Raw genomic sequence first — 19,360 nt, forward strand, 5'->3', positions numbered from 1 at the left:
CATCCACTTCGCACCATCTTCCCCACCCCGCTATGCAACAAGCCCAGCCTGGTGCCTGGGGGCAGTGCTCTTTGTCACCCACACAACCAGCACAGTAGCATTTGCTGGGCTGAAAGGGAGGGTCATGCAGGGGTGCTTCTTCGGAAGGGCTGGCACCTGGAGAAAGCCATGTGGGTTGGAATTGGGATTGTGAAAGAGTTTATAGAGGAGGCTTTTCCTACTAGATCACCTTATTAAATAGCACAACATTCTTTCTTTAAAGCAAGTAAAAGTGTATGTCTGCTTTCTTCCTTTTTTTGGGTTAGTTCCCTCTTTCAAACAAATCTCTCAGCCCATCAACGTCTTTTTAGCCGCCCCTACAATCCCTAACTAATTTGAACTCTGGAGTCAGTACCTTAAATTCCCTAAGCAAAGCATCCCCTTTCTCAAAGCTGTTCTTCTCCTTTTGGGTTGCCTTTCCTGTCTCTGCTAATAGCATAATCTATACCACCAGTCACTGATTCAGAACCTTGGGGGCAGCTTTGACTTCTGCTCCTATTCTGACTTCTACCCACCCTACTCCATAGAGTCCCATGAGTTCCACCTCTCACACCACTCTGCATTTCACTTTCTGACTTCTACTATCTTGGCTGGGTGCTCTTGCTTGGAACCTTGCTAGACCCCACCCTGAACTGCTCACCTCCAGCATCTCTATTCTGATGCATCCCACATGGCACTGAAAGCTCAACCTTCCTCAAATACATATACATATGTGAAGCATTTATTTCCAGATGTTGGGGTTTAAGTGCCCAAGTTTTTCCAGTGTCTCCAAAATAAAATGCAAGCTTTTTAGATGGGCCACTGAATAGATGCCTTAACCCATCCTTCTAACATCCTCTTCATCAAGTACTTTGCAGTCTGCCCCAGCAGATTTTAAATTGTCCTCACTGGTCAGTGAATTTATATTTTAGTGGAATTTGTATTTTTAGGGGAACTTAGGCATTATTTTGGGCTAGGTTAGGGAAGATATTTGAGGTCCAAACAGACCAAGAGCTAAGGAAATTCAACAAGATTAAAAGGGTTGGGAAGGAAATCAAATGAAAATCTAAGAGGAAATAGATCAAATCTGAAGAGGTAGACAAAATTGAAGACAAAGTAAGCAAAAGGTCTCAAATCCAGGAGTTAGCTGAGACAGTAGCAGGAAGGAGGAAAAACAAAAATCTGAGCCTAGTGCTAAAATAGAGACAGCTCAGCTTCAGTCTTTTTTATGGTTCTTCTAAGGATGAGTGATCCTTACTAATAGATGTTAAAAGTTGGAGCCTTGCACTTTGGGAGGCTGAGGCAGTCAGATCACAAGGTCAGGAATTCAAGACCATCCTGGGCAACAGGATGAAACCTTGTCTCTACTAAAAATACAAAAATCAACCGGTTGTAGTGGCATGCGCCTGTAATCCCAGCTACTCAAGAGGCTGAGGCAGGCGAATCCCTTGAATCCGGAGGCAGAGGTTGTAGTGAGCCGAGATCGTGCCACTGCAATCCAGCCTGGGCAACAGAGCAAGACTCTGTCTCAAAAAAGAAAAAGAAAAAAAAAGAAAAGAAAAAGAAAACGTTAGAGCCTTTACTTGTGGCATGACTCCAAATGTGGTAGCAGCAGGAAGTTCTGTAATCCTCAAGGTACTCAAATGAAAAAAATATTTCTCATAGAAGCAGCGTATGATGTTATTAACTTGACTTCATTCTGAAGGATTATGTTCAGATTTTGTCAGGCATTTGATACAATCATACCAATAATGAGAAAGGCAAAGATAGATTCAACATGCAGCTAACGTTTTGTCCATACTGCCAAAACTTTGTGATGGATTTTAATGATAGATCAATTGGAGTCAAGGGGGGTGGGGGGAACTGGTCACTTCATTCGGCAAGCATATACCAATCAATTAAGTGGTCCATTAAGAAACAGTCAATTCAGTCACAAATGGTTGAGATTGTGTATGTGTGTATGTACTCAAACAAAAGTAGGAAATATTGATAAAATAATCTTTCGGTTATTACAGCCACTCAGAAAGGACTCAGGTATGTTGTTTGGTGACCTCTAATGGCCCTTGGTATTAAAAACAATTAAGCAGAGCAAAGATCTGTTTCCATATCTACTCTTAGAAGAGATAATGAAAACAGCAAAGTCGTGAAAAGATAAATTACTCTGTGTGCGTATCTGTGTATGTTTCTCCCACATGGGGTAAAAGACACAAAAGCTCAGTAGTGAATCACCATCTCTAGAACCAGTGAGTGCAGGCTTTAGGTCTAACTTCATTTATGTAGAAATGAGGCAGTTCAGCTATGCACAGAAATTAAAGTGTACAGGGGGAAAGTGCTAAACAAAATATGAATTGTAATGAAATCTAAAATGCCAGTGGTCCTATTATTGTGTGTTTTATGTGGCCGTGAGGTCAAACAGCATGGGTAATGAGAGGTCATGATAGCTAAAACTCAGAGCACTAATGGCTCTAACCCACTGGTGAAAGCAGTGATCTCACTAAAATGCAGCACTAATGGAAATAGCTCCATTGGGAAAAAGCCAGCATCTGTATCTTATGAAAATGGAGAGAAAGAGAGAAATCTTTTTAATCCGCCTAAAAATCTATTGTTTCAAAGAATAATGCTTTTAAAAATCGCTTGGGAAATTTCTCTTTCAAGTGCTTGCTTCTAATGCTTCCTCTACCCAGACTCCAATCTTCTAGCTTTCCCTCCAGCGAGCGAACCAGCCAGCTGTGTCAGTGCCATTCGGAAGTGCATTCCTGGATATGGCAACTGTGATCAACATCCCCATGATATGAGAGATCTGTGGTTAAGCAATGTACAAGGAGGCTGCCAGGAAAAAAGATGGCACTAGTTGGAGCTAAATATTTCCTGAGGCTTATAAGTATCCAAAAAGCCCCTGAGCCTCCCACCGCAGCCAAAACCAAATCAGTCAGAGACCCTCCCTGTTCCTGTACAGCCCATTGGAAGAGATAGATTCCCATTGCCTTTTACTATTTTTTGTTTGTTTTGTTTTTGCTTTGGTACAGTTTTTACCTCATTTTAAGAGAAAAATGGTAAAGAGACCAACTCCAGGTTTTGCCCCTAGCCATGGAAATTATAAGAGGACCTCTACTTTGACCACTCTCTCTGTTCAAAGAGTTCTTACATGATACATTTCACTAGATGTTAGGCCAGGATTATTTCTAAACTTTTTAAAAAAGTTATCAGTATAATGTTCTCCATTTATTTAGGAGAAAGATGGCAAATGAAACATAAAACTCCACCATATATCAGAATTGCTGAGATAACATTTTTAGTCCCATATCATGGAAATTGAAAAAAATGGGAAATTTTAAAAGATAGTGAAATATACAGACAGGCACACAGCGAGAAAGAAGGAGGAAATGTATTTAGGAAGAAAAGAGATTAGATCCTTCTATTCCGTAGCATTCTGCCAGCTGTGCAATCGTGACGGGAGGCAAACATTAAGCTCATTTCTTACTCAACCATTCATTCCTTTCATTCCTTTTGAGAGTATGAAAACACATCCAATTTGCCTCTCTCCAGACAAACAGAGTGTTCCAGAGTCTTATAGTATGATTTATATTTTTACAAGACAGTTTTATATAAAAAAAAATTTCATATATTGTTTTAATCTTAAAACAATTATTAGCAAATTGGATGAAGAGGCATAGAGAAGCCAATGTGAAAAGTAAGGATGGGGAAAGAAAGATGTGATAAAGAGATCAATACCCAAACAAAGACTAAAAAGAAGAAACAGAGGGTGAGGGAGAAGAAGCAGAAGAAGAATTGAATACATTACAAATGGAGTGTTCATCAAAGCAGGTAAATTAGTTTTGTGAATTATTCTTGTAGCCCCTGTATTGTTTGCATAAGCTATTGAATGGCAAGGCAATGAGGATTAATACCTCTCTTAATAGTATTGTTGGCTAACTTGTGAAAACAGTCTTCAGTTGTCTTCCCTAGATCTTAAAAGGCTGTGTTCTGAATTATAGAGGAACAACAGTCCATCTGGAGTAAATTATTCTCTTGGTCTGAAAAACAGGGAGCAGAACATCACCCCACTTTCTAGCATATTGATTCTCAACCTTCTCCTTCATCCAATCACATAAGAATGTCACACTCCCATCACTCATGCAGTGATCCCCCTTGAGAAAGGATGGTGGGGGTGCAGACTCCTCAAGATGGAGGCTTCACAATTCCTGGGATGGACGCTGAGGGGTGTGGCAGGGGAGCAGGGACACAGTCATGTGGCTGTTGGAGTTTGAATCTCCTTGCTAGGAAAATCCCAGTGCTTCTAAAATAACCCCTACTGCTTGCCACACCTGGTTGTGAATTACTGTTGTAGAATTTTAGTATAAATCAAGATCCCCAGTTCTAAACTAAAGCCTGATATTCAGCCCAGAGGAGGCATGGAATGACAGAAGTTTATCTGGATAGCCAGAGGGCAACAGGAAAATGATGTTACCTTGCCTCGTGAAGAAAGGGAGTAGGGATACCCACACTGACTGCCTGAGCCGCCTGCCTTTTATTCATTCCCCATGTCAAGCCATCCCACCTATCTTCCCCAAATCTCCATGAATCATGGCACCTTCTCACTTAGAGCCCACTGTGTCAACGCCCTCAGTATAATAAAGCATCTCCATGAACTACCCCTACAACCTTCTCTAGCTTCACCTGCATAGTCTACCCCCTCCAAATGACCCATGACCCGGTCACTGTTCCCCACATGATTCCCCTGAACTTTCAGGCCCCCAAGCATTCCTCAAACTATTGTCTGCACAATTGAGCTTCCTTTCCCTCACATACAATTCTAACAATGTTCTTGCTATTATTTGTGATCTAGCTCGAATCACAAATCCTCTAAGAAATGTCCCCACTTCAAATCAAAATAAGTCTTTTATTCCATTTATGTTTATAGCACTATGGACTATATTTGTATTTTCTCTTTCATCCACTCACTGCTGTGGACTGAATTCCATTCCCCCCACAATTCCTATGTTAAAGTACTTACTCCCAACATGACTGTATTTCAGGAGGTGATTAAGGCTAAACTAGATCATAAGGGTGTGACCCTAATTCAATAGAACTGATGATGTCCTTATACAAAGGGGAAAAGATAGTAGAGACCTCTCTCTCTCTTTCCTGCCCTCAACTCCAAGCACACAAAGAAAGAACAACCATGTAAGGATACCACAAGAGGGTGGCTGTTTGCAAGCCAAGCAGGGAGGCTTTCGGAGAAACCAAATCTGCTGGCACCTTGATCTTAGACTTCCAGTCCCCGGAACTGTGAGAAAATAAATTCCTGTTGTTTAAACCACTCAATGTGTGATATTTTGTTAGGGCAGCTGGAGAAAGCTAATACATTTAGCCAACTTGTGTTGGGAACCTAATATATATTAGACCTCTTGATCATGCCCCCTGTGTAACATTGCCAGCTGTGCATCAGTATAACTGCCCAACAGGAAGCTCTTTGTGGAGCGGTAAGGCTCAGAGTCAAGTACATGCCTTCTTAAGACTACAGGCTTACTCATCTTCTGAATTAAAACCAAATTTTGCTTAAACTACATGTTGGCCCTAGAGAAGAGGAAGACATTTGCAGTATGATAGACAATATTGCCTTTCCTCAGGGCACATTTCAGCTCCTCTTCTGAGCATCCCACTGCACATGTTTATCTCATTGTTTCTGCCTGAGCCCTCCTGGCTCTTGAACGAAGAAACTTCTAAGCTAACGGAGCACAGCCCATGAGTTGGTTTCTAACCATGGCCACGGCTGCTGGCTGGCTTCCTCTTACCACCTAGTCTAAGAAAGACAAATGCATTTGAAATCCACTTCTTTTTCTCCAATGTACACCCTCCTTTTCTTTGTTTTAATAATTCAGTTTGTTTTCACATTTGGAAAAGAACAAATGAAATGCACAAAATTCCCCTCTTTCTCTACTCCCTTTGGCTTTTTACACTGGACTGCAAAAGACTGTCCAAGTTCATGAAAATTGACTATTGCCATTTAAATAGTCTAATCTCCACAAACCTCTTAACACCCAAACAATAACCTTTTAAGGCACAGCAAGATAATTAATACTGAAAATAGTCTCTGCAGGGGATCTGTGTATCTGCCTGCCCACATTTCCCATTCTGAAGAAATATCTAGCTTGTAATTGTAAGTTTATGGAAAGATTTACCACACCAAACATGAATTATATTTTAATAGGCCTCTCCTTCCACATATTTTACAAATTGATTAACTTAACTGACCAAATACTAATTAAATATGCATTAGGAAATGGTTTGTATTCAACAGCTTCTCTAATATTCTTGCTGATGTTTTCGAACCCACTGAGTCGGAAAATCAATGCCATAGAGTCTGTTTCTCTGCCATATCCCTGCATACTGCACCAGCTCCCTGGTGCTGATGGGTAGTGCACTGGGAGGAAAGAGTCAAGCCAGGGGGAGGTGGGAAATCATTATTTAAAGGCCAGATGCCACCATTAGCATTGCTAGCAAATTCAAAGATGCATACGAGTATAGAGATAGCTCTCCCTTATTATTCACCTTGTTTTTTTTGTGAATTGAGAGCATCCAATGGAACTGGAGTAAGACTGATAAAAATCCTATCTAGCAAGAACCCTTGTCCCTGACAATCCTGCAAACACTGCTCATTCTGAACACTACTCTTGCTGAGGAAACACCTTTTTCTCCTGAGTACCAGGCCCAGTCACACCCTGTCCCTAAAGCAGGAGTTCTTATTCTGGAGTTTGAGGACAGGCTTCTGGAAATCTGTGAAGCTGCTGAATTTTGAACGTAGAGCACATTTTGGAGCAAGGATGCACAGCTTTCAACAGATCTTAAATATACCCGTAAGTTCAGAAACATCAGGAATGAAAATTCTCCCCAACTCAGTCCTCTAATTGCCCTGGCTTATTGCCTTCCTGCAGATGGGCAGTTGCCTTCCTTCTCCACCTTACACCTCTTTCTGTACATGCCATGTCATATACCTAGAATCCTCCCCACCTCCACTGCCTGACTATCTCTTACTCATCCTTTGGATGTTTGATTAAACATTGGTCTGACCGCTCTGCTCCAGACCATTTCCCCTAATAATTTTCTTTGAAGGCACTTAACACAGTGTATAATTTAATATCTGTTCATTTAGTTCACTAATGTTTGTCTCTCCCCTTAAACTATAAACACCATAAGGATAGAGACCATATCAGTTTTCTTTTCCATTTTATCAGAACATGGAATATTGTACGTGCTTATATAATGTTTGCTGTGTGAATGAAAAATACATGAATAATAAATACATGACAAATATATTATAATAAATATATATAATTACATGTAATATATAATAAATATATAATATATAATGTAATATATAATAAATACATAGTAAATTAATGTGTATACCAAGCCTCATTCTCTATGCCTCCTACAGCTAAACTGGCTTATACTGTCCTCTTAATTTTCTGAAATTCTAAATTCTCAAGCACACAGTGACATCATTCATTTGGACAATGTTACTTTTTACCTGCCTGCATCATCTAAGTCTTAGTCACTCAGGTGACCTAAGAGTCCTTTGGGACAGAGAAAGGTCTTACAACCTTTGTGTAACTCCCATTTCACTTGGCTCATAATTGAATGTGCATTAGGAAATAGTGAGATGCACGTGTTGAATATAATAAACTCAACCCAGATCTGCTGTCAAGTACCCCAAAGCCAGCCAGTCATATTTAGCTCATTCTGTTCCATACTAATTTACAATAATTGACAAGGTGTTAAGTATTTGGCCTGCCTTCCAAATTGATCACCAGCTTCCTAAGAGTCTGGATTCTTCCTTCTTTTCTAGGACATCTAGCGTGGTGCTGGATGCTCAATGGATTCACAATCAGCCTTATGGCTGACCATAACACAAAGAACAGGGTTAAACAGTCAGTAGCTATGTTTTCCATGAGACTTAAAAAAAATGTAAATGGGAAAAAAGTTAAGACTGGCCTGAGTTTTCTGATCTCCTTTGGTTTCCACAAGTTTTAGCTTCCCCATTGCAGAACGCTAAAGAACATCACACTAACTTCTGTCGGGAAATCTGAATGGGCATCCATTAGGGCTCTGGCCCTCATTTCTCACAGATGAGCCACTTTTTTACTGAATCACTTTATGCTGCTCATCCTGATTCCCTGACAATATTGTCTTCTCAGTTAGAAACCTGCAATATGAACTACAGGGGTAGTCCATATCTTTCTCATTCACTTCCCATCTGCTGTTCACCTTCAGGGCAAAGCCCACACACTTAATCAGACCTCACTGATGAGTAAATTTTGGACAGATTAGGGAGAGAAAAATTAAGATAGATTACTGTACCTGGATGCCCAGAAGCTCAGGCAATGGGAATATTTCATACATCAGTCAACAAATATCTGAAGGTAGCATCTGTTCAGTATCATTATTTATGAGAAAGGTAGGAGCAAAATGCATGGAGTTTGTGAAGCAAAAGAGATTCTGTTACATATTCTGAAAAGAAGCAATATTACAGCAACTATAAAATTGGTATTACCATTGTGCCTTTTGATGCACCATGCTTTTAGAGTTGGAACATGGCAACGGTATACCTCCTTTTGGGAGGTAATGAAACGAAACTGAGTGTCTTATATTAAGGTCAGACACAACTCTATCTAGGAGAGCAAATAACACACATCAAAAATCTCCACGTTGAATGCTTTGTTGCAAAACACCCATAGGAAATCCTTTGTATTAGTTTGCTAGGGATGCCGTAACAAAATATCACGGCCTGGGTGGTTTAAACAACAGAACTTTATTTTCCCACAGCTCTGGAGGCTAGAAGTTCAAGATCAAGTTGTAAGTGGGTTTGGTTTCTTTGAGGTCTCTCTTCTTGGCTTGCAGATGCCAGCCTACTCTCCATGTCCTCACATGGTCACCCCTTGGTCTATGTGTTGTCTGTTTCCTAATCTCTTCTTTTTTATAAAAGATATCAGTCATATTGAATTAGAGCCCATTCATATGATATCATTTTACCTTAATTATCACTTAAAAGATGCTGTCTCTCGATAGTCACATTCTGACATACATACTGGGGTTAGGACTTCAACATATGAATTTTGAGGAGACAAAATTAAACACCCTAGTTTCTTGCAATAGTATTATCTCCTCCTAACCTGTCTCTCCCTACCTTCAGTACCTTTCTTCTCTAAATTATACCACGGCCAGAGATTTTTCCTGAACACAGGTCTTACCTTGTCATTCTCCTGCCTAAAAACACCTTATTTTCTATAGATTATAAAATGAAATTCACACTCTAACTGGGCACACAAGGCCATTTCTTGTGTGTCTTATCTGTGACTCTTCCATTCACAAATTAATTGAACTCTGCCCTCTTCTCCGGATAGGTCTCCCAACTGACAGCCTATGGACCTTTAATTGTAAGTTTCCTTCTGCCTAGAATTCACCACCCACCTCTACCCCTTCCCAAAACACATCTACTCAACAATCCCAGACGCACCAACCTCCAGCACCATCATCATAAGCTCGATCTTTCTAAATCACAATTCTGTTCATTTTAAGAGAATTCTCAAATCCTTCCTCCTTTAGTAACTATGTCCTGATACCCCTCAATAGAAAGAAATCTCTTCTTTCTCCAAATTCCTATTGTGACCAATCTTATTGCATTTAACAACAATATAATATACAAAGAAATATGTTATCTTATTTGGAGACTGGATCTTCATTAGTTTCCTGAGGCTGGCATAACTTATTACCACACTTTTGGTGGCTTAAGCAACAGAAATTTATTGTCATAGTTCTGGAGGCCAGAAGTTCAAAATCAAGATACTGGTAGAGTTGCATTCCCTGTGAAAATTCTAGGATAAAATTAATTTCCTTTCTCTTCTAGTTTCTGGTAGCTGTGGGTATTTCTTGATTTATGGCCACATCACTCCAATCTCTGCCTCTGTAGCTATGTTGCCTCATTTGTTCTTGGAATTAGGCTTATCTTGATAATCCAGAAGTATCTCTTCATCTTAAGATTCTTAATTATATGTGTAAGGAACTTTTTCCAAATAAGGCTTTGGGAATTAGGACCTGCACATATCTTTTTTGGAGGCCAGCATCGAACCCATTACAGGATGCAATCTGATCCATTTCTATATCCCCATAGTGTCTAAAAGTGTCCTACATAGGTAGGTGCTCATCAGATATTTGTGGAATGGATGGATAGCAAGTAAAATAATCTAGTTAGTTCAATCCTAACTGTTGATAGATAATTCACTGAATGAACAAACTGTTACTCTGAAATAGCAAAATCAATGGATTGTTTTAGTGTTTCCAAAGTAATGCTTTTGAGCATTGCCGTTGCAAAAAGGAAACAAAAATCATTGATGGGTTTCTAGTATAATTAAATGTCTTAGCTAGATAAACTACTTAATAATAACGTTTACATCAAAGACAATTTTTTATATGTTTCAATTAACATTTTCTCTCTGTTCTGTTGTATTCTAAATACCTGATATTTAGAATACATTTGATAGAATGATTCTTATGCAAAACAAAATAAAACTGACTTATAGTAAGTTTTAATTTCATACATTAACAAACATTTCTTGCAAAGCAACAGACTTGTATATTACTCATAGTCAAGTGTTGATAATTAATTATTTAAAATGGGGCATCATTTCTTCTGAAATCATTTATTTTGTGGCCAGATATTGCATGATATCATTTAGTTTGTGGCCAGATATTGCAAACAGCACACAGTGCAGCTTGAAGTATACGTTTAAAAGATAATGAAACTTACTTTTGTTTTAGCATAGCTGCATTTTTGCAATGTAGAAAAGACCTGTTTAAGTTAGCACCTTAACAGTGGGCAGCACTTTATGCTCTTTAAACTCCTTCCCTGTGTTGTATTATTTCATGAAATCACATGACAAGCATGAAAAGAAGATAAGACCTACTTGATTCAAATTTCTAATCACTGGTGAGGCTCTTTTCAGAATGTACTTTTGTAATGGTCAATAAAATCCCTTTCACAGGGAACAAATATTCACCAGGATCTATAAAGATAAAAGACTTTTATTTTTTCCTACAGAGCTTGCTAAAATCCATTCTGTCCATTTTGTCTGTAGATAAAAAAGACATGTGACCTAGGAATAAGCAAAGGAAAGCTGTATCTTTAGAATTATTGATTGTTGGCTTTTAGAGTTGGAAAGGGTCTTAGAAACGCTCTAGGCTTCAGACTTCGTTGAGTCTTACAGGGGTTAAGTGACTTTTCCAAGGTCACGCATTCCCAAAAATTTAGGACTAGAACCCAAGTCCTTGATTCCCAGGCCTGTGACTACCGCACCGCAGTTGGAATTCTCAGTCATAGACTTTATATAAATATATATTATCAGAGCGTCACATGATGCAACCTAGATAATGTGATTTTGTAGCTCTCGTGTATTATGTGGGTTCAGGAAGATGAAAAACATCCAGTGGCAGCTTGTTAACGTCTGCTGTCAGCTCTGTGTTCACTGATATCACATTGGTAGTGTTTATACCATGGAAATCAGCAAACACTACAGATTAGGACTTAACTAGTGAGGAGGTGGGTATAGTTAGCTAATTTTTAAACATTTGTTAGTATATCGCTGATAAAATTCTCACCCTCCTCTGTAAGAACAACATTCACCTTTGATTCCCTGGATTCATCATAGAAAAATGGGCTTAGAAATACTATTTTTTCTTTAAGATCTGAATGTGAAATAACAACAGTTACTATTCATTATATGATTACCAATATGCCAGGAACTCTTCGTGGGATTTTACATGTTTTGCTCTTTAAATTTGCCCTGATAGTCCTTTAAGGTAGGTACTCTTACTACCCTCATTTCACATATGAGGAAACTGAAACCTAGAGTTGATGTATAATTTACCAACCTTTGCTGATAATAAGCAGAAGAACTAGAATTGAAAATCAGATTTTGCTCCAAAGTCTTTGTTCTTTCCTCAATGTTATATTCTTTTCATCTTAGCCCTATGAACTATATTCTTTGAATTAATAATTATAGCCACAGCTACTGGGTGTCTACTAGTGCCTGATGTTGTGTTAGGCCATATACAAATATAAATTATCTTGCAAAGTGGGTGTTATTAGCACCTTGCATTGTACTGATGAATAAACTGGCAGAAAGGTTAAGTGATTTGCTCTCAGTCACAAAGCCAGGATGCTGTGGGTAGAATCTACAGGAGGCCTGCCCACCCCAGACCTCTACTTCTCACACCCTCAAAAGGACTGTGAGCTGACAGCTCCAACCCATGATGACATTTGGTGAATGTGACTGATACACCACAGCTGTAACCTCCGCCAAAGTTCCACCTTTTGTTTTTTGATCCCCGTGTCACAGGCAATGCAGAGGCACTTTAGAATTCTTCTATAAAACAGAAGTTGTAGTAACATATGTATCAAGACTTTGGTGAAATTACAGAGCTGAGCAGAGTGACTATGATCACCCAAACAACGTGACCTGAGCCTTCCAAAAACCATCACGGTTATTGATAGACCTTTCATTTCTACTTGGAATGAGCATACAGCAATTTTTTTCTCTCACTCACTTGCAGATAGCCTCAGCACTCAGACCAAAAATGAGAACAATTTTTGCTGTTGCTATTATTTAGTTTTTTTCATAATCATAAACTTAAGTCTGCAATACAATTAGGTATGGAAGGGAATAAGGGAAACATGGAACCCAAAGGGAATGAGAGCACAAAGATTATAGAATACTGCAAACAAATGGAGTGGAGGGGTGCTCTCCTGACTACAGAAGGAATGGTCTGGTGGTTAAGGTAAAACACAAGTCAAACTTATTGGAATTGTCCACAGGCAGCAATGGTGATCTTCTTGCTGGTCTTGTCATTCCTGGACCCAAAGCACTCCATGGAGTCCACAATATTTATGCCTCCTTTCACCTTGCCAAAGACCACATGCTTGCCCTCCAACCACTCAGTCTTGGCGGTGCAGATGAAAAACTGGGAACCATTTGTGTTGGGTCCAGCATTGCCGTGAACAAGATCCTAGGACCTGTATGCTTCAGGATGAAGTTCTTGTTATCAAATTTCTCCCCATAGATGGACTTGCCACCAGTGCCATTATGGTATTTGAAGTCAGCACCCTGACACATAAACCCTGGAATAATTATGTGAAAGCAGGAACCCTTATAACCAAATCCTTTCTGTCCAGTGCTCAGAGCATAAAAGTTTTCTGCTGTCTTCGGAACCTTGTCTGCAAACAGTTCTAAGGAGACATGGCCCAAGTGCTTGCCATTGACAGTGATGTGGAAGAACACGGTGGGGTAGATCATGGCTGACAGTACGGGGCTACCAGTGTTGGTGGTGTCTGCAAAGCAGCCGAGAATGATTTTAAAATGCTCAGCCTCCCAAATGGCTTTTGAGGTCCAAGTTGCATAACACAATAGAGTAAATACTTTGAACTACAAAGAAGAAAAAACTTTATGCTTATTACCCATCACTGCTTCTGGCCTTACTCTACTCCAAATTTGTTGATAGTGGTGGTAGAAAGCCCAAAACTCACATGAGATATAATAGGAAATGTGAAAAATGATCATGGTGGATTTAAAAAAGAAACACTTCATGATAAACCATGAGAACTGATGTAAGTGGTTAGAATGGAAAGGAGGACCTACACATTTTTCAGCCAAATATAAGTTATTAAGTGTCTGATGGAACTCAAATTTATGTCTCTAAACTACTTCAATTATCTGGCCAATTTATATGGCTGTATTTAGCCCCATATGGTTTTCAGTGTTGTGTTAAGTACTAGGGAATGGCTGAGAATATGGGGAGTAAAGGAACCTTTGTTTCCTAAGTATTATTTTATTTCCTTGTTATTGTAGTAGCTTATTATCTATCTAAGGAGATAAAGCTAACATCTTCTAAACAATCTAGGAATAATTACATGTTAAATAGTGTGTCTCCATACAAGAGAAGTATGTATGCCGGTCATATGGGCTAAACTTGTCTGGATATCCTTGAGAGAAAATAACTAAAGAGTGGGAGAGACATAGGGCTTGACTGGCTGTTTAATAATGAATATCATTTACATAAGTAGTGAGCAAGTCATTCCAGCCATTTAAAGTGAAAACAAAGGGAAAACCAAAATCCTAGGTAGGAATGAGCCCACTGTGGTCTGGGAACATTTCTCAAATGTTATTTTCAAAGTGAGAAATAAGACTGTAGAGGAAACATGGGTCCAATCTGAAGGCCCCAGCTGGCCACTCAGGGGAGTTTGAGCTTAAAGGGCAAGGCATCAGGAACTCATTCTAAGTCTTCGAAAAAGAGTAACACAATGAAGGTGGTGACTCAAGAAGAAAGGTCCATTCTGCCTCTGCCACCCCATGTCTCTACATGTTTGTCTCCCAGTGCTTTCCTGCAGCTCCTGAGCCAGTCCTGGCCAAAGCAGGCCACAGAAACCTTCAGCATTTGGAGCAACTGTCCCCTTAACCCTATTGGTGGATCTCGGCAATATTTTCCTTCACATTCTCAGTATTTCAACACTGACTCTTCACATCTTTCCCCAACCTGCCAAAAGGTGTGGATATCTGCTGATAACCCCTAGGCTCCTGGGTGACCCTCCACCCTCCGGGTGCCCAGGGACTATGCCTCCTAAAGTCTCTACATTGCCTTGTCACCATCCACTCCTGCAGAGGTAAGATGTTTACTCTACAGGCTTTTTTGGTGCCTAAGGCCTTGCAGCTTCATGTGCCATCTCTTAGGTGAAGACTGCCTGGATTTACCACCTCTGTGCTTTGACCTCCTGGGGACCCCTGACCTTTGGAGAGCTAATGCCTGTCATATATATTTGCTGTGATTTCACATTTTGTGTTTTCTGAAGCAATACTAGCCCACTTAGCTACATCTCCACTATTATAAACAGCTAGAGCCATCAAGCCTAGACCTCCTGATCCATCCTTCCTAGAATATCATTTTTTTTTTTTTTGGTCTATCAGTTAACCTGGTAAACATTTATTCACCTCCTGATATGGTTTGGCTCTTTGTCCCTACCCAAATCTTGTTGAAATGTAATCCTCAATGTTGGAGGAGGGGCTTGATGAGAGGTGACTGGATCATGGGGGCAGACTTCTCCCTTGCTGTTCTCATGAAAGTGAATGAGTTCTTATGAGATTTGGTTGTTTAAAAGAGTAGCACCTCCTTCTTTCTCTCTCTCTCTCTCTCTCTCCTTGTCCACCATGTGAAGATGTGCTTGCTTCCACTTCACCTTCTTCCATGATTGTAAGTTTCCTGAGGCCTCCCCAGCCATGCTTCCTGTACAGTCTATAGAATTGTGAGTCAACTAAACCTCTTTTCTTTATAAGTTACCCCCTCCAGGTAGTTCTTTATAGCAATGCAAGAACAGACTAATACAGAAAATTGGTACCAGGAAGTGGGGCATTAATATAAAGATATGTGAAAATGTGGAAGCAACTTTGGAAATGGGTAGCAGGCAGAGGTTGGAATAGTTTGGAGGGCTCAGAAGAAGGCAAGTTGAGGGAAAGCTTGGAACTTCCTAGAGTATTGTTAAACCGTTGTGATCAAAATGCTGACAGTGATATGGACAATGAAATCCAGGCTGAGGTAGTCTCAGATAGGGATGAGGAACTTTGGGAACCGGAGCAACAGTCACTTTTGTTATGCATTAGCTAAAAGGATGGAGGCACTATGCCCCTGCCCTAGAGATCTGTGGAATTTTTAACTTGAGAGAGTTGATTTAGGGTGAAGAAATCTAAATAACAAAGCATTCAAGATGTTGCCTTGCTTCTTCTAACAGCATATGCTTATATTCATGAGCAAAGAGATTATCTGAAACTGGAACTTATATTTAAAATTGAAGCAGAATATAAAAGTTTGGAAAAATTGCAACCTGACCATGTGGTAGAAAAGAAAAATCCATTTTCAGGGGAAAAATTAAAACTGGCTGCAGAAAATTACAAAAGTAAAGAGGAGCCAAAGGTTAATAGCCAAGACAATGGGGAAAATGCCAGGAAGACATTTCAGAGACCTTCACAGTAGCCATTCCCATCACAGGCCCAGAGGCCTAGGAGGAAAAAATGGTTTTGTGGGCTGGGCCCAGGGCCCCACTGCCATGCACAACCTCAGGACACTGCTACCTGTGCCCCAGCCACTCCAGCTCCAACCATGGCTCAAAGGGCCCCAGATACATCTCAGACCAATGCTCCAGAGGGTGCAAGCCATAAACCTTGGCAGCTTCCACGTGGTGTTAAGCCTGTGCATACACAGAGGGTAAAAGCTGAGACTTGGGAGCCTCTGCCTAGATTTCAGAGGATGTATGGAAATTCCTGAATGTCCAGGCAGAGGTCTGCTGCAGGGGAAGAGCCCTCATGTAGAACCTCTACTAAGGGAGTGCAGAAGGGAAATGTGGGGTTGGAACCCCAACACAGAGTCCTCACTGGGGCACTGCCTAGTGGGGCTGTGAGAAGAGAGCCATCATCCTCCAGATTCCAGAATGGTAGATCCACTGACAGCTTGAAGCTTTCATTGTGTGCATGGAAAAGCCACAGGCATTCAATGCCAGCCTGTGAAAGTAGCCACAAGGCCCATACCCTGTGGCACCACAAGGGTGAATCTGCCCCAAGGCCTTGGTAGCATACCCCTTGCATCAGTGTGGCCTAGATGTGAGACATGGAGTCAAAGGAGACTATTTTGGAGCCTTAAGATTTAATGACTGCCCTGCTGGGGTTTGGACTTGCATGGATCCTGTAGCCCCTTTGTTTTGGCCAATTTCTCTCTTTTGAAATGGGAGCATCCAATGCCTATTTCCCTGTTGTATCTTGGAAGTAACTAATTTGTTTTTGATTTTACAGGCTCATAGGCAAAAGGAAATTGCCCTGTCTCAGATGAGAATTTGAACTTGGATTTCTGAGTTAATGCTGGAATAAGTTAAGACTTTGGGAGACTGTTGGAAATACATGATTGTGTTTTGAGATGTGAGAAGGACATAAGTTTTTGGCAGGGCCAAATGAAATGTTATGGCTCTGTATCCCCACCCAAATCTCATGTTGAATTTTAATCCTCAACTTTGGAGGAGGGATCTGGTGGCAGGTGATTGGATCATGGGGGCAGACATTCCCCTTGCTATTTTCATGATAGTGAATGAGTTCTCATGAGATCTGGTTGCTGAAAAGTGTGTTGCACCTCCCACTTCACTCTCTGTGTCTCCTGCTCTGCCATGTGAAGACATGCTTGCTTCCTTTTCACCTTCCACAATGATTGTAAGTTTCCTGAGGCCTCCTCCGCCATGCTTCCTGTAAAGCCTTCAGAACTGTGAGTCAAGTGTCTTTTCTTCATAAACTACCCAGTCTCAGGTAGTTTTTTACAGCAGTGTGAGAATGGAGTAATACACTGCCCAACTCATAGCTCGAGAAACCTCTGCCCTCCCTCTACCCCTCCAACACATACATGCACACATGCATGCATGCACGTGTGCGTGCGTGCACACACACACACACACATACACGCATTGCAGTTTAGTGCAGACCTCACCTTGTCCTCACTATGCCCTACTGGATCTAGAAAGTTTTGAGGGCAAACCTGTCACATTTCTCTCTCCCCCAGCAGACCAAGAGCCCTTTGAGGGCAAGGACATGAGAATTTCTTCCTTCACATAGGTGGAGAGTGAATTCCTTAGTGATGAATCCAGAGCCATGTCATAGCTCTTTTCTTCTCTCTGTATGACCTGAATTGATAACTATAACCAGTGATATGAAAGAACATTGTGGTCCCAGCCTTCTGAAGGAACAAATAATTAGTAGATATTTAAAGGGAGCAGGGGAATACATTTCACACACTGCATTCCACTCTACTTAGGTGCCAGGGAAATAAGAAATGCATGAAAGAGTATATGCTCTCCCCTATGTTAGCAGTTATCACACTGTATTGTAATTTAATTATCTGTCTCCTTATTAGATTCTGGACTCCATGGGGTTCAGCATCATGTCCTTTTCATTTCTGTATTCCCAGGCCCATCTCAATACCTAGCCATCTGCAGCTCAGTGCTGAGGGCTACTCTCCATCTCCTGCCACATCATGTGCTTACACCCTCTGCCCCTGGATAATTAGAGGGAGAAGTATTGCCAGGTTTTGAAGTGGGGAGTGATAGTACGCATTGATCTAAGCATGCCCCAAAATTAAGACCTGTACACTACGTGTGGCATAAACTCCATGGATGGCTGACCTCTTATCTTCAGTCAACATCTAGTAACTTACAGTTGGTTTTAAGGAGTAAGCAGTATCTTGGAAAAAAAGGTCTGTTAACTCCAGCAATCCCAGACTTCCAGTGAGCACTGGGACAGGAAGGTGACACAAGGTGAGGGGGCAATCTAAAACTTGACAAGAAGAAAAGAATATTTGGCTAATCTCCCAACTTCAGGAAACACAAAACCCTATCAGCCTGAAGAAACATTAGAAGTTTACGATGCAGAAATAAGTAGCTTGTGTGTGACACATTCCCAACTTATGTTAAGGCAGCTATTACAATGGAATGCTCTCCAATGGATGGGACCAGATTAGACTCCATTGCTACCAGCCAAATGCAGCTTGGGAAAATTGGCAATTGCATGCAAATGGGAAGTGATTAGTATTATCTCTGCCATTAGACTCTTCCCAATGGGAAGGTGACAGAGCAGTCTTTGAAATAGACTATTAGAAGAAGCAGACATGTGTCTGGCTTGTCTTTTAAAGACATTGTTTTGTCTCTGCATTTTTTTCCCCTGAATAGTGTTTAATTATGTATTCATTAATTTAATTAACATCATTGATTGAGCACCTCCCAGTACTAGGCAAAGTGCTCATCTCTAAAATTCTAAGATAGATAAGAAGATCCTTGCTTTTCAGACTAGTAGGGGAGAAGGGTGAAAACAGTTAAAATTACAATGATGTAGTCAGAAATGGCCAGCTGAATAAGACTTTGCTTTTCTGTGGAAAGGATAAGAAGTCTGGAAGGTCAGACTTTCTGGTGAATCTTTTGTTATGCCAAGTCCTGAAGTGTGTACAAGGAGTGGGCAGGCAGAAGGTTGTTCACCAAGGCATGCAGGTAAGGGAGAAGGTCATGCTATGGGAGAACCTCAGGTCTTTCATTAGGGTAGGGGATCAGAGGCATGAGGCAGGAAAGAGGCAGTGCTAAGTTGGCTTGATAATCCAATCCAAGGCATACCTTAAGGGATTTGATCCTATAGAGATTTCTTTTTTTTCTAATGACAAGGAGAATGAAGTATTTATCAATCTCACTACCCAAATGAGGAGTTTCTATTGAGATATATTC

At 40.5% G+C, this 19,360-nt stretch overlaps 1 pseudogene; it reads right to left on the reverse strand.

The window, feature by feature from the left end:
- Positions 1-12,870: 12,870 nt before the first annotated feature.
- Positions 12,871-13,367, reverse strand: LOC141409756 (peptidyl-prolyl cis-trans isomerase A pseudogene; annotated as a pseudogene).
- Positions 13,368-19,360: the final 5,993 nt, after the last annotated feature.

This window comes from Macaca fascicularis, chromosome 2 (genome assembly GCF_037993035.2).
Source record: "Macaca fascicularis isolate 582-1 chromosome 2, T2T-MFA8v1.1".
In the NCBI taxonomy this organism is placed as follows: Eukaryota; Metazoa; Chordata; class Mammalia; order Primates; family Cercopithecidae; genus Macaca; species Macaca fascicularis.